This window comes from Rhinopithecus roxellana, unplaced genomic scaffold (genome assembly GCF_007565055.1).
Source record: "Rhinopithecus roxellana isolate Shanxi Qingling unplaced genomic scaffold, ASM756505v1 contig423, whole genome shotgun sequence".
In the NCBI taxonomy this organism is placed as follows: domain Eukaryota; kingdom Metazoa; phylum Chordata; class Mammalia; order Primates; family Cercopithecidae; genus Rhinopithecus; species Rhinopithecus roxellana.
Window position 1 is genome coordinate 30,177 of NW_022143100.1, and position 12,424 is coordinate 42,600.

General features: G+C 45.4%; 1 long non-coding RNA gene across 1 annotated transcript; it reads right to left on the reverse strand.

Moving 5' to 3' along the window:
* Nucleotides 1-8,623: 8,623 nt before the first annotated feature.
* LOC115895995 lies at nucleotides 8,624-12,003 on the reverse strand. Its single transcript, XR_004056030.1, has 3 exons — nucleotides 11,959-12,003; nucleotides 9,389-9,511; nucleotides 8,624-9,189 (listed from the first exon to the last, which is right to left on the reverse strand). It is a non-coding gene; the product is annotated as an uncharacterized LOC115895995 (long non-coding RNA).
* Nucleotides 12,004-12,424: the final 421 nt, after the last annotated feature.

The window sequence follows — 12,424 nt, forward strand, 5'->3', positions numbered from 1 at the left end:
GACTGCTTGAGGCCAGGAGTTTGAAACCACCCTGGACAACACAGCAAGACTCTGTCCTTACAAAATTTTAAAAATTAGCTAGGCAGGATAGCACACCTGTAGTCCCAGCTACTCAGGAGGCTGAGGTGGGAGGATCACTTGAGCCCAGGAATTTAGGGTTACAGTGAGCTGTGATGGCACGCCTGCATTCCAGCCTGAGCAACAGAGCAAGGGCGTGTCTCAAAAATCAAATAAAATGAAATAAAATCACTGAAAGTTTGTATAGATATAAAGTATAAAATCATACCATATGATTTAATCCAGATATATAATATAAATAAGAGGGGGAAAAGAGAAATTAGGAAGCTATTGTAAGAAGACAAGTCAACTAAGACGTGAGCAAAGGCCCTGGGTTCACAGCGCTATCTTTATATAAAGGAATGAACTACCACATTTATTTTCATAACATCACCAACTTAAACACAGGCTACAGTATTCTGAAACCATCTCTGTATCAGTCAAATCAGATGGCCATAATACCATAGGCAAATGCCATAATAAACACCATAGGCTGTGTGGTTTAAACGTTAGCTTATTTCTCACAGCTCTGGAGGCTGGAAGTCCAAGATCAAGGTGTCGGCCAACTCAGTTCTGGGACAGGGACCTCTTCCTGGCTTGCAGACAGCCACCTTTCTCTTGTTTCCTCACACCAGGGCAGTAACTGCAACCTCCGACTCCCTGGTTCAAGCAACTCTCCTGCTCAGCCTCCCGAGTAGCTGGGATTACAGGCACGTGCCACCACACGCAACTAATTTTTGTATTTTTAGTAGAAACAGGGTTTCAGGATGGTCTCAATCTCCTGACCTCGTGATCTGCCCACTTGGCCTCCCAAAGTGCTGGGATTACAGGTGTGAACCACCACACCCAGCCTGGTTTCTCTTCTTCTAAGGGCACTAATCCTGTCAGACCAGGGCCCATGCTCATGGCCTCATCTAACCCTAATCACCTCCCAAAGGTTCTATCCCTCACTACCATCACACTGGCAGTTAGGGCTCCAGTACAAGAATCTGGGGGAGACACAAACATTCAGTTTATAACAATGTCTTTTCAATCCTGTTGAAAAAGCAACCAAATGAGTAGGCAACAAAGTACCTTCTATGTAAACAAGTCAGGACTTTTCATATTTCTGCTAACACATTAAAGTCAATTAAAATGTCTGATGAGCTAAAACACATTCCCTAACGATGGACAGAGAGGCAATGGCGCTGAGGTAGTATTGTTGAAGATTTCCTATTTTAAATCTTCAAGATAAATGGCCCAATTGTTTATATTCATTGTGATTAAATGTGAACGTGAAAGCTTCCTCCAGGGGACACAGACATCTAAAAAGTTCCCAATGTGTCCAATTTGTCATTTGATATTTTTACTGACAAGAAAAATGAGGGACTGAATATACACACAGACCATGCCTGATCATATGTATAAAGACAGAACTCAGACCACAACCTGTAGCTGCCCACCCAGGAAACCAAACCCCTATCTACAGGAAACAGCCAGGAGGCCAGCCAGGCTAGTACATCAGACAGGAAGCCAGACTGCTCTCTCTCCACAACCCAGAAACTAAACCACAACTCTGTCCCACGTGGCCAGGACTTGACTCAAAACTGACAGCCACCCTAATTTTGGCCCCTATTTTCAGTTGGGATCATTCAGAGAAAGCCAAATGTGCCCCTAATCAATCACATAGGACACCCCACTTCTGCACAGCCGCCTGCAGCCCCCACAACAGCCTCCACTGGGAGCCGTTCTTTTCCATCCTGAAGCTTCCCCACTCCTCATCCGCCACTCACTTGCATGTCAGTCTCTGCCACACGCAAGTGACGGTGCCGACTCTCTTGCCACAGCAGCTCTGAGAAAGTCGCCTCTGCCTGTCTCATGTGGGCGGCCTTCCTTTATTTCCCCCAAAGAATAGATCTTAAATGACGGGCTTCTCTCTATATGGCCAAGCTATACAATTCAGAAGCCCAGCATGGCAGATTCCAAGCCTGGAAAGACCATACACCCCTCAGGTCTTCGTTCCACAAAACACAGCTTCCTTGAATTCTTCAGTCACTCCGAACAACCTGGGAAGGAACCAGTGTCATGGAAAGATCAAGGGCCTTGAAGTCAAACTTCTGAGTTCATCAAGTACTTTTTCTTTCCACTTAAGAAATCACATGGCCTTGGCCAGGTGTGGTGGCTCACACCACTAATCCCAGCACTTGGGGAGGCCGAGTTGGGCGGATCACCCAAGGTTGGGAGTTCAAGACCAGCATAACCAACATGGAAAAACCCCGTCCCTACTAAAAATACAAAATCAGCCTGGCGTGGTGGCGCATGCCTGTCATCCCAGCTACTCGGGAGGCTGAGGCAGGAGAATCACTTGAACCTGAGAAGCGGAGGTTGTGGTGAGCCGAGATCGCGCCATTGCACTGCAGCCTGGGCAAGAAGAGCAAAACTATGTCTCAAAAAAAAAAAAAAAAAAAAAAAAAAACTGCAACAGCAACAACAACAAATGACGTGACCTTGAACAATTTTCTTAACTTCTCTAAGCCTCTATCTTCATCTTCAATAAAATAATTTTACCTCCAAGATTGCATTAAATGAAATCCCACATGTAAAACAGCTGACAAATATTAGAGGCCCAACAGCTGTGCGCTCCTACTGCCGCCCCACTTTATCCCAAAGGAGAAGCGAAGACATCCAGAAAAAGCCTGTTGATCCCTACACCTCAGCATCCTGTGTTCACACAAGGTGCAGTGGGATCCAGACTTACCGGGGTCACCCAAATACAAGTCACGTTTTGATTTCTCAACTTAGGTACACATGGCTTCTAATGTTCACCATATATTATCCATAATTTAGAAGAGATTTTCCTACACTACCCCATGGTTCTATTTTAGCAGACTTAGATGTGCTATAATAGCTCACTCTCTTAAGCCCTCTTCAGTATCAAAAACAAAACTTTAATCTGTAACACGGTTATCAGCAGTGAAAGTGGAAAAGGGACCTATGAGTCAAAATGACCCTCTGCCCCGCCTCACCCCACCCTACAAAAAGCTGTTCAGGAGTATTTGGGCTGCTTATGAGAATGCTGTCTGTATTCTCAGGGACAGACAAATGCCTACCCTGGTTAGAAGCTGCGCTGCTCAGCCTTCAGGGTAGAAAGCTCCCCACACCCTCTACCCAAGGAGAAGAGAAGCAAATGGGGTGGCCAGGCTCCAGGACGTGGACTGTTTAGTGTGGTTTCTGCAGTCCAGGTCACTGCCATGGGTGAATCTTTTCCTTCCTTCTTTTCCACCCAAGTGCCCAAGGTCCTATGGCTGCTATAGGGCCTCTTCCCTAGGATGAGTCAGCCCAGCTATTCCCCTTCTTTCTTTCTTTCTTTCTTTTTTTTTTTTGAGACGGAGTCTCACTCTGTCACCTAAGTGGGAGTTCAGTGGTGCAATCTTAGCTCACTGCCACCTCTGCCTCCGGGTTCAAACAATTCTCCTGCCTCAGCCTCCCAAGTACCTGAGATTACAGGCACCCACCACCACGCCCAGCTAATTTTTATATTTTTAGTAGAGACAGAGTTTCAACTTGTTGGCCAGGCTGCTCTCGAACTCCCGACCTCAGGTGATCCACCTGCCTTGGCCTTCCAAAGTGCTGGGATTACAGGCATGAGCCACCGCATCTGGCCGAGTCAGCCCAGCAATCCTGACTTTTTGTTCTGGCAAAATTACTGTCTTCCACGTCTACCTTCCAAGTAGCTAAATCAGAGATCTGGCCTTGGGGCAGGCTTGAAGGATCCCTGTTTTTGGTCCTCAAGAGGTCCCACCAGGGTCTGGGACAATTCCAAGACTTGTGTCCTTAAAAAGCAAAGAAACCTCACATACATGGCTCTCACAGAGCTCAGGCAGAGCTCAGGCAAGGCTTGGGAGGTGGCCCTAAGGTTTGGGTGTGTCATCTATGATAACAGCTAAGAGATCTGAAGCCAGCTGTCTGGGTTCAAACCTCAGTTCCAACAGCACTGGCTGTGTGATGTTAGACAACGTCCCCAGCCTCTCTGTGGTTCAGTTTCCTCACTGTAAAATGGCCACAATAATAGAGCTGCTCTAAAAATTAAGTGAATTAGTGCGTAAAAGGTCTTTAGAACAATGCTTGGCACATGGGGGAGTTCAACAGACACGTATTGAACAGAGAAACTTAGCAATTACTAAATATACTCATGCAGGCCAGGCGCAGTGGCTCACACCTGTAATTCCAAAACTTTGGGAGGGTGAGGCGAGAGGGTCACTTGAGCCCAGGAGTTTGAGACTAGCATGGGTAACACAGCACTGTTCCATCGCTAAAAATAAAATGTAAATGTATATATACACTCATATATTCACAGTGTATTTATAATATACAAAATAGCTGGAATACAGACTTAACTATTCACAATGGTTACTTCTAGAGAAGGGGGAATGCAAATTTCAGATTTTTACCCCACACATATATTCTTGTATTATCTGAAATATTTAAGCAAATTGTATGTATAAATTTGCCCCAAAACACATAGCAGAACAATGTAGTTTTGACTCAAAAATCTTCAAATCATGATGGAATTGTCCTGTGAAAGTAAAGTTAGAGAGATGAAAAGTCTCCCTCCAGCCTAAATGCTCTTTCATATGACCTATATGACACCAACCAATGCAGACACCCCAATCCTTTCCCCACTGTCATAAGAAGTTTTCAGTAAACTGCATTCCCCTTTACAAACTAGATGATAGTTACACTTACCAGGCAAGAACGTGGATCTAGTTCTGCTTTTTCAAAGGCCAATGTTCCTCACATAATAGCAATGCATTCTTCAACCGCTCAACTGCCCACAACACCTGAGGTGACAGACGCAAAGTGCTTGGCACTTACTTACTCTTACCGGTTTATTACAAAGAAGAGAACACAGGAACAGCCAAATGCAAGAGACGCACAGAGCACACCATGGGGCAGAGAGGTCGGGGCTCCCATGCCATCCCTGGAAGTGCCACCTCCCCAGCACCAAATGAGTTCACCAAACCAGAAGCTCTCCAAACCCAATATTTAGAGGGATTTATGGAGTTTTCATAACAGTCATGATTAAGTCATTGGCCACCCGTGACTAGCTCAATCTCCGGCCTGTCTCGTCTCCCCTCCCAGAGGTAGGGGTGAGGCTGATACATCCAACTCTTTAATCATGACTCATCTTTCTGGCAACCAGCCCTGATCCTGCACCTGTCCAGGAGCCCAAAGCCACCTGTCATCTCATTATCATACAAAAGACACTCCTATCACCCCAGAGATTCCAAAAGTCTTGGAAGCTCTTGGGTCAGGTATTGAAACCTAAGACCAAATATTACAACCAATGATGTTCCTATCGCTCAGGAAGCTACAATGGTTTTAGAACCTCCGGGCCAAAAAAAAGGAAGAATACTAAATAGATACACTATTGTACTATGTATCCCACTATCATGATCATTTTTTTTTTTGAGACAGAGTCTACCTCTATTGCCCAGTTTGGAGTGCAGTGTTGCGGTCTCAGCTCATGGTGCGATCTCAGCTCACTGCAACCTCCACCTTCCAGGTTCAAGCAATTCCTGTGCCTCACCCTCCTGAGTAGCTGGGAGTACAGGTGTGTGACACTACAACTGACTAATTTTGGCATTTTTTAGTAGAGACAGGGTTTCACTGTGTTGGCCAGGCTGGCCTTCAACCCCTGGCTTCAAGTGATCTGCCCGCCTCAGCCTCCCAAAAATCTGAGATAAGTCACGAGCCACCATGCCTGGCCTCACTATCACAATAATTATACTGAGAGGATGGGGGAGAAAAACGTGGGCAACAGGAGGAGCGGGAAGGGTAAGCAACCTGAATCCTTGTCTTCCACAGTAGGACTTCTCCCTGTCTTTCATACAATCTAGAAGAACGAGCTAAAACATAAACACAGTCACCTCCAAGGAGCAGGGATCAGAGTAGAGAAGGGTAAGGTAGGGGATTGCTGGGTTTTGTCCTAAGACTTGTTAATTTCTGACTCTTAGAGCTGTATGCCTGCTGTATGCCTGTACCACTTTGCTAAAAATGAGTATTTACCTGTAATCCCAGCACTTTGGGAAGCCAAGGTGGGCAGATCACGAGGTCAGGAGATCAAGACCATCCTGGCTAACACGATGAAACCCCATCTCTACTAAAAGCACAAAATATTAGCTAGGCGTGGTGGCGGACACCTGTACTCCCAGCTACTTAGGAGGCTGAGGCAGGAGAATGGTGTGAACCCAGGAGGCAGAGCTTGCAGTGAGCTGAGACCATGCCACCACACTCCAGCCTGGGTTACAGAGCGAGACTCCGTCTCAAAAAAAAAAAAAAAAAAAAAAGGGTATTTAATTTTTAATCAAAATCTGATACTTGACCAACAACAATAGTATACTAAGTGATATGGTTTTTTGTTTTTGTTTGAGAGAAGGTCTTCCTCTGTTGCCCAGGCTGGAGTGCCATGGTGCAATTCTAACTTACTACATCCTCAAATTATTGGGATCAGCTGATCAACCTCCCGAGCAGCTAGAATCACAGGTGTGCACCGCCACATCCAGCATTTTTTTTTTTTTTGGTACACTTGGAGGTCTCGCTATGTTGCTGGTCTTAAACTCCTGACCTCAGTGGATCCTACTGCCTCAGCCTCCCTAAGTGCTGGGATTACAGGTGTGAGCCACCACACCAGGCCTAAGTGGCGTATTCTAAAATTTTTTGGAATCCAACCACTTTGAAAATGTATGGAGAGCTATAAATCGTCTCCCCATAAACACATGGATGCATATACACAAAATTGTTGCACAGGATTTTGGGGACGTCATAAATTTCTGAGAGCTGGGTTAAGAACCTTAGGATTACAGATTCTGATTTCTTTCATTTTTCTTTTCTTTTTTTTTTTTTTGAGACAGAGTCTCGCTTTGTCATCCAGGCTGGAGTGCACTGCGTGATCTCGGCTCACTGCAAGCTCTGCCTCCCGGGTTCACGCCCTTCTCCTGCCTCAGCCTCCCGAGTAGCTGGGACTACAGGCGCCTGCCACCATGCCCGGATGATTTTTTGTATTTTTAGTAGAGGCAGGGTTTCACTATAGCCAGGTTGGTCTCAATCTCCTGACCTCATGATCTGCCCTCCTCGGCCTCCCAAAGTCTGGGATTACAGGTGTGAGCGACCGCGCCCGGCCCTAGATTCTGGTTTATTAAAGGAAATGTATTTCAAGTCAGAGCTTGTCATTTATTGCACAGGAAAATAAAAACTTCATTTAAAAAATCAAAAACACCCACGTGATAAAATGAGGTCCTGCTTGGTTTTAAACTACTTGGTGACCACCATCAGTTATTTTCTTGACCACAGGATGCACCTAATTCCTAACTATGAAAAAAGGTACAAACATTGTCTATTGGGCTTTTGGCTTCAGCCTTGAAACAATCGGATTCTCTCAAACTCAGGAATGTGAATCGCTGTTGGGTTGATGCAGCTGTTTCCATTCTAGAAATGGACCTGGAATCATGTCCTTTTCACCCATGGAGAGTCCTTTGTGTAAAACTTGAAAAGGCAAGGTCCCAACTTCCCCATATGGGTGTTTCTTCCAGTAGAGGAATTACTCTAATGACTTCTTAGCAAAACTTACATAATCAGGGCAGGCCATCAAAATACTCCAAAACACAAAGTTTAGCTCCATTTCTGACGGACCTGTCTCCACTGCTATCAATCTCACCAACAGCCTCACATCAAGTCAGAGGAAAGGTTTTTTCCTTTAACAAGGATCTTCATGGCTGGGTGCGGTGGCTCATGCCTGTAATCCTATCACTTTGGGAGGCCAAGGTGGGTGGATCACGAGGTCAGGAGTTTGTGACCAGTCTGGTCAACATACTGAAACCCCGTCTGTACTAAAAATACAAAAATTAGCTGGGCGTGGTGGCACGTGCCTGTAGTACCAGCTACTCAGGAGGCTGAGGCAGGAGAACTGCTTGAACCCGGGAAGTGGAAGTTGTGGTGAGCCAAGATCGCACCACTGCACTCCAGCCCGGGCAACAGAATGAGACTCCATCTCAAAAAAAAAAAAAAAAAAAAAAAAAAAAAAAGGCTCATGTTCCTGCCAATTTGCAAAAAAAAAAAACAAAAAAACAAAAAAGGTATCTGTTAACCAGGGGCAATGAAAAGCACCTCCCACTCTGCTGTAGTAAGTGGATCGGTAACTGTGGTGGGAGATTCCAACCCCCTAGACCTGTGACTATGTCACGCAGCAAAAGGGCTTTGCCACAGGACTTAGGAGAAGTATCCTGGGCTATCCAGGGAGGTCCAATCTAATCCCATGAGCCTCTAAAAGCATAGAACTGTCCAGGCGAGGTGGCTCACGCCTGTAATCTCCGCACTTTGAGAGGCTAAGGCAGGCGGATCACGAGATCAAGAGATGGAGACTACCCTGGTTAAAATGGTGAAACCCCATCTCTACTAAAAATACAAAAATTAGTGGGCCATCGTGGCGGGCACCTGTAGTCTCAGCTACTCAGGAGGCTGAAGCAGGAGAATCACTTGAACCCGGGAGGTAGAGGTTGCAGCGAGCTGAGATCACGCCACTGCACTCTAGCCTGGCCAGCAGTGCGAGACTCCATCTCAAAAAAATATTTTAAAATAGGGCATAGAACTTTCTCCGAGTGGAAGAAGAGAAATGCACACAGGGGAACTGGAGAGCCTGACCAGGTCCCTGGCCCAGCTAGTCCTGAGCTGATGGGACCACGTGCAAAGACCAGATAGAGACCTCAGGAGCTGAAGGCGGTCCCCAACAGATGGTCAGCAAGGGAACAGACACCTCAGTCCTGCAACCACAAGGAACTAGATTTGGCCAAAAGCGCTTGGAAACAATTCTCCAATGAGGAATGCAGCCCAGACCACATGGTGATTTTTGCCCAGTGACACCCACGTCAGACTTCTGCCCTACAGAACTGTGAGATGATACAATTTCAATTGTTTTAAGCCACGAAATATGTGGAAATGTGGTAAAGCAGCAACAGAAATGAATACAGTGATTCACGTGGAAACCCCTAGAAGAGTGTCTGGCACGGTGTTGTCACCTGACAAGCGTTTCCCAATTTCCTTACATCGCAAGGCAGGGCTGGCCACACTCCATCCAAAAGAGATGATAGACTTGCTCTGACAAAACAGATTCAGTGAATTACAAATGGCCCAGAACACCTACAAATTTCAGGTTTCAGGTAAGTGATTGCTTTTCCTTTCACTTAGAAACCTCCCAATGCTCATCTGACTGATAAACTCTAAGGACCAGGCAGGAGACTAAACACCAGACAAACCCAGCCCCAGATGCCCCGAGGGAGCCCATCCCAGCACTCACTCCGCTGCACTGAAATGATGTCCAGGTCAGTTTATCCCACTAGACCAAGAACTCCAGCTCTCCATGTGTGAGTCACCAGTGCTGCCTCTGCATCTCTGCTTCTCTGCTTCTACGACGGTGCTTCTGCACTTCACAGGAAATCTGTATCAATGTTTGTCAACACCATATATGACAGTATAACTTAATATCTGCACAGAAAATATAAGTTCTCTGAGGACCAGGGCCGGGTTTATTAGCCTTTGTACTCCCACTGCCACTGTCTGGGACATCAGAGGCACTCGGTAGAAGTTGGTGAAGAGAAAGAAAAGGCAGAGGAGAGACAGAAAAGCAGGACCAACACTGCAGACACAGATTCTGAGGTGGCTGGAGGAGAGGCAGGGCAGAGAAACTTCCTGGATGCTGGAATGGGGTTCACTGGGATACCTGCTGCTGGATTTCAAATGTCAAAGGTGATGCTTTGCTGACCTTGACCTCTGACTGCCCTTTAACTGTCCTTTAGCTTTCCCAATCTCAAGACAGGGCATTTAGAAACTGCAATGTCAAGAAATTATGCTTCACTAAGCATGGGAATGTTATTTACATGGACCTTCATTACTTCATTTTTTACATGGGAATGTAAATAATTGAAGAGATTGTTAAAGACTAAATCATGCACATTCAATAACTTTGTAAAATATTAATGATAACTGAAACACAAATGTTGATGGTCCCCAAAAATGCTAAAATATAAAACAATACTGGCCAATTAAAGATAGAAAACAATCCTAATGAAGCTCCCCAACAGACACATTAAAACTTCTCTGTACATTAAACATTTGGGATTTCAAAGGAAAACCCAGATTCATTCCATTCTTAATACGGCGTTTAAAAAAAAAAATCTTAGGTAATACAATATTTCATTTAAAATTTACAAAATTCCATTACATTCATGATTTCATTTCATCCTCAAAACAATCTCCTGAGTTAGGCAGAACAGGTATTATTAACAACGAACTCCATTTTACAGGTGAGGGAACTGAAGTTCACAAAGTACTTGGACTTCACAAAAGCTTTATTAGGGCCACATATCGAAACCAAATCCTCTGCTCAAAAGAACTAGAGCAAGTTATCTTTTACATATTATTCATACTTATATCCTGTCTACATGCAAAAATGTGTTGAGGTAGCCTGCAATAATAGACACCTATCTAATAAAAACATTAAAATGAAAAACAGGTGGGAAAAAAAAAACAGCAGGTGACATGGGAGACAGACAAAGGTAGATAGCAAAGACTGAGACTTAGAATCTAAGAAAACTTCCTGTCTGACCTTCCAGTTCCAGGGAGATGATACTAAAGGAAACAAGATGGTTTATAGACTCATCAACTGACAAAAGAGAGGCTGCAGCAGTTCTGAACTATGAAACACTCCTGGCAGCCACAGCAAATCTCTAGGACAACATACCAATGGCATCAAAGCAAGAGTATACTTCAGTGATAGAGTGAATTAAGTTCCCTGTTTGGGACCCAGGCCAGGGCTAGAGAAAAGAACTCTGAAATGTAGAGCTCAAAAATATATCCTCTGTCGGCCAGGCACAGTGGCTCACACCTGTAATCCCCAGCACTCTGGAAGGCCGAGGCGGGCAGATCACGAAGTCAGGAGATGGAGACCATCCCGGCTAGCACAGTGAAATCCTGTTTCTACTAAAAATACAAAAAATTAGCCAGGCGTGGTGGCAGGCGCCTATAGTCCCAGCTGCTTGGAAGGCTGAGGTAGGAGAATGGAGTGAACCCAGGAGGCGGAGCTTGCAGTGAGGGGAGATCCTGCCACTGCGCTCCAGCCTGGGCAACAGAGCAAAACTCCGACTCCAAAAAAAAATTAAAAATACATATATATATATATACACCCTGTGTCTTCTCCATACCCAAGTGTCCCCTTCTGTGAGAGACTTCCTTACACCATTGTGGGGAAGAGAATTTTTCTCTGCTATATTTGCTTGAAAGAATTAAAGGTGTAGGGCAACAATTCTTGGAAATTATGTCATTTACGATCCTCAAAAGTGAGAAAAATGAAGCCCAGAAGAGAAGACCTTCCAGGAAAATTCCAGAGCCGGAGGTAGACCCAGTACATTGTTTCTGTTTTTGTTTTGAGAGGAAGTCTCACTCTATGGCCCAGGCTGGAGTGCAGTGGAGCCATTTCACTCACTGCAACCTCCGCCTCCTGGGTTCAAGCTATTCTCCTGCCTCAGTCTCCTGAGTTGCTGCGATTACAGGAGCCCACCACCACGCCCAACTAATTTTTCTACTTTTAGTAGAGACAGGGTTTCACCATGTTGGCCAGGTTGGTCTCGAACTCCTGACCTCAAGTGATTCCCCTGCCTAGACCTCCCAAAGTCCTCGGATTACAGGCGTGAGCCACCGCGGCCGGCCGACCTGGTAAGTTTTAATCAAGTACTCTGAACTATGCAACAAACACTAGGAAGTAATAGAAAAAAAATTAATCTAAAAACCTTCTGGAGAGTCAAAGAATTGCAGATTTTAAATAGCATGAATACTTGAATTCATGGTATTGAAAAAGGACCTCGCACTTACCCGCATGTACAAACTGCCTGCACACCTGTATCAGAGTATTTTTCTTTTCTTTTTTTTTTTTTTGAGACAGAGTCTCGCTCTGCCGCCCAGGCTGGAGTGCAGTGGCCGGATCTCAGCTCAGTGCAAGCTCCGCCTTTCAGGTTCACGCCATTCTCCTGCCTCAGCCTTCCGAGTAGCTGGGACTACAGGCGCCCGCCACGTCGCCCGGCTAGCTTTTTGTATTTTTAGTAGAGACGGGGTTTCACCATGTTAGCCAGGATGGTCTCGATCTCCTGACCTCGTTATCCGCCCGTCTCGGCCTCCCAAAGTGCTGGGATTACAGGCTTGAGCCACCGCGCCCGGCCACAGAGTATTTTTCAAGCTGTGCTACAGTTAACTATGTACTGCCCAAAGCCAATCTGTCCCTGCAGATCATAAGCTCTTAAAGACCAGGACTTCAGGAGAACAAGCAAAACTTCAGAGAGAA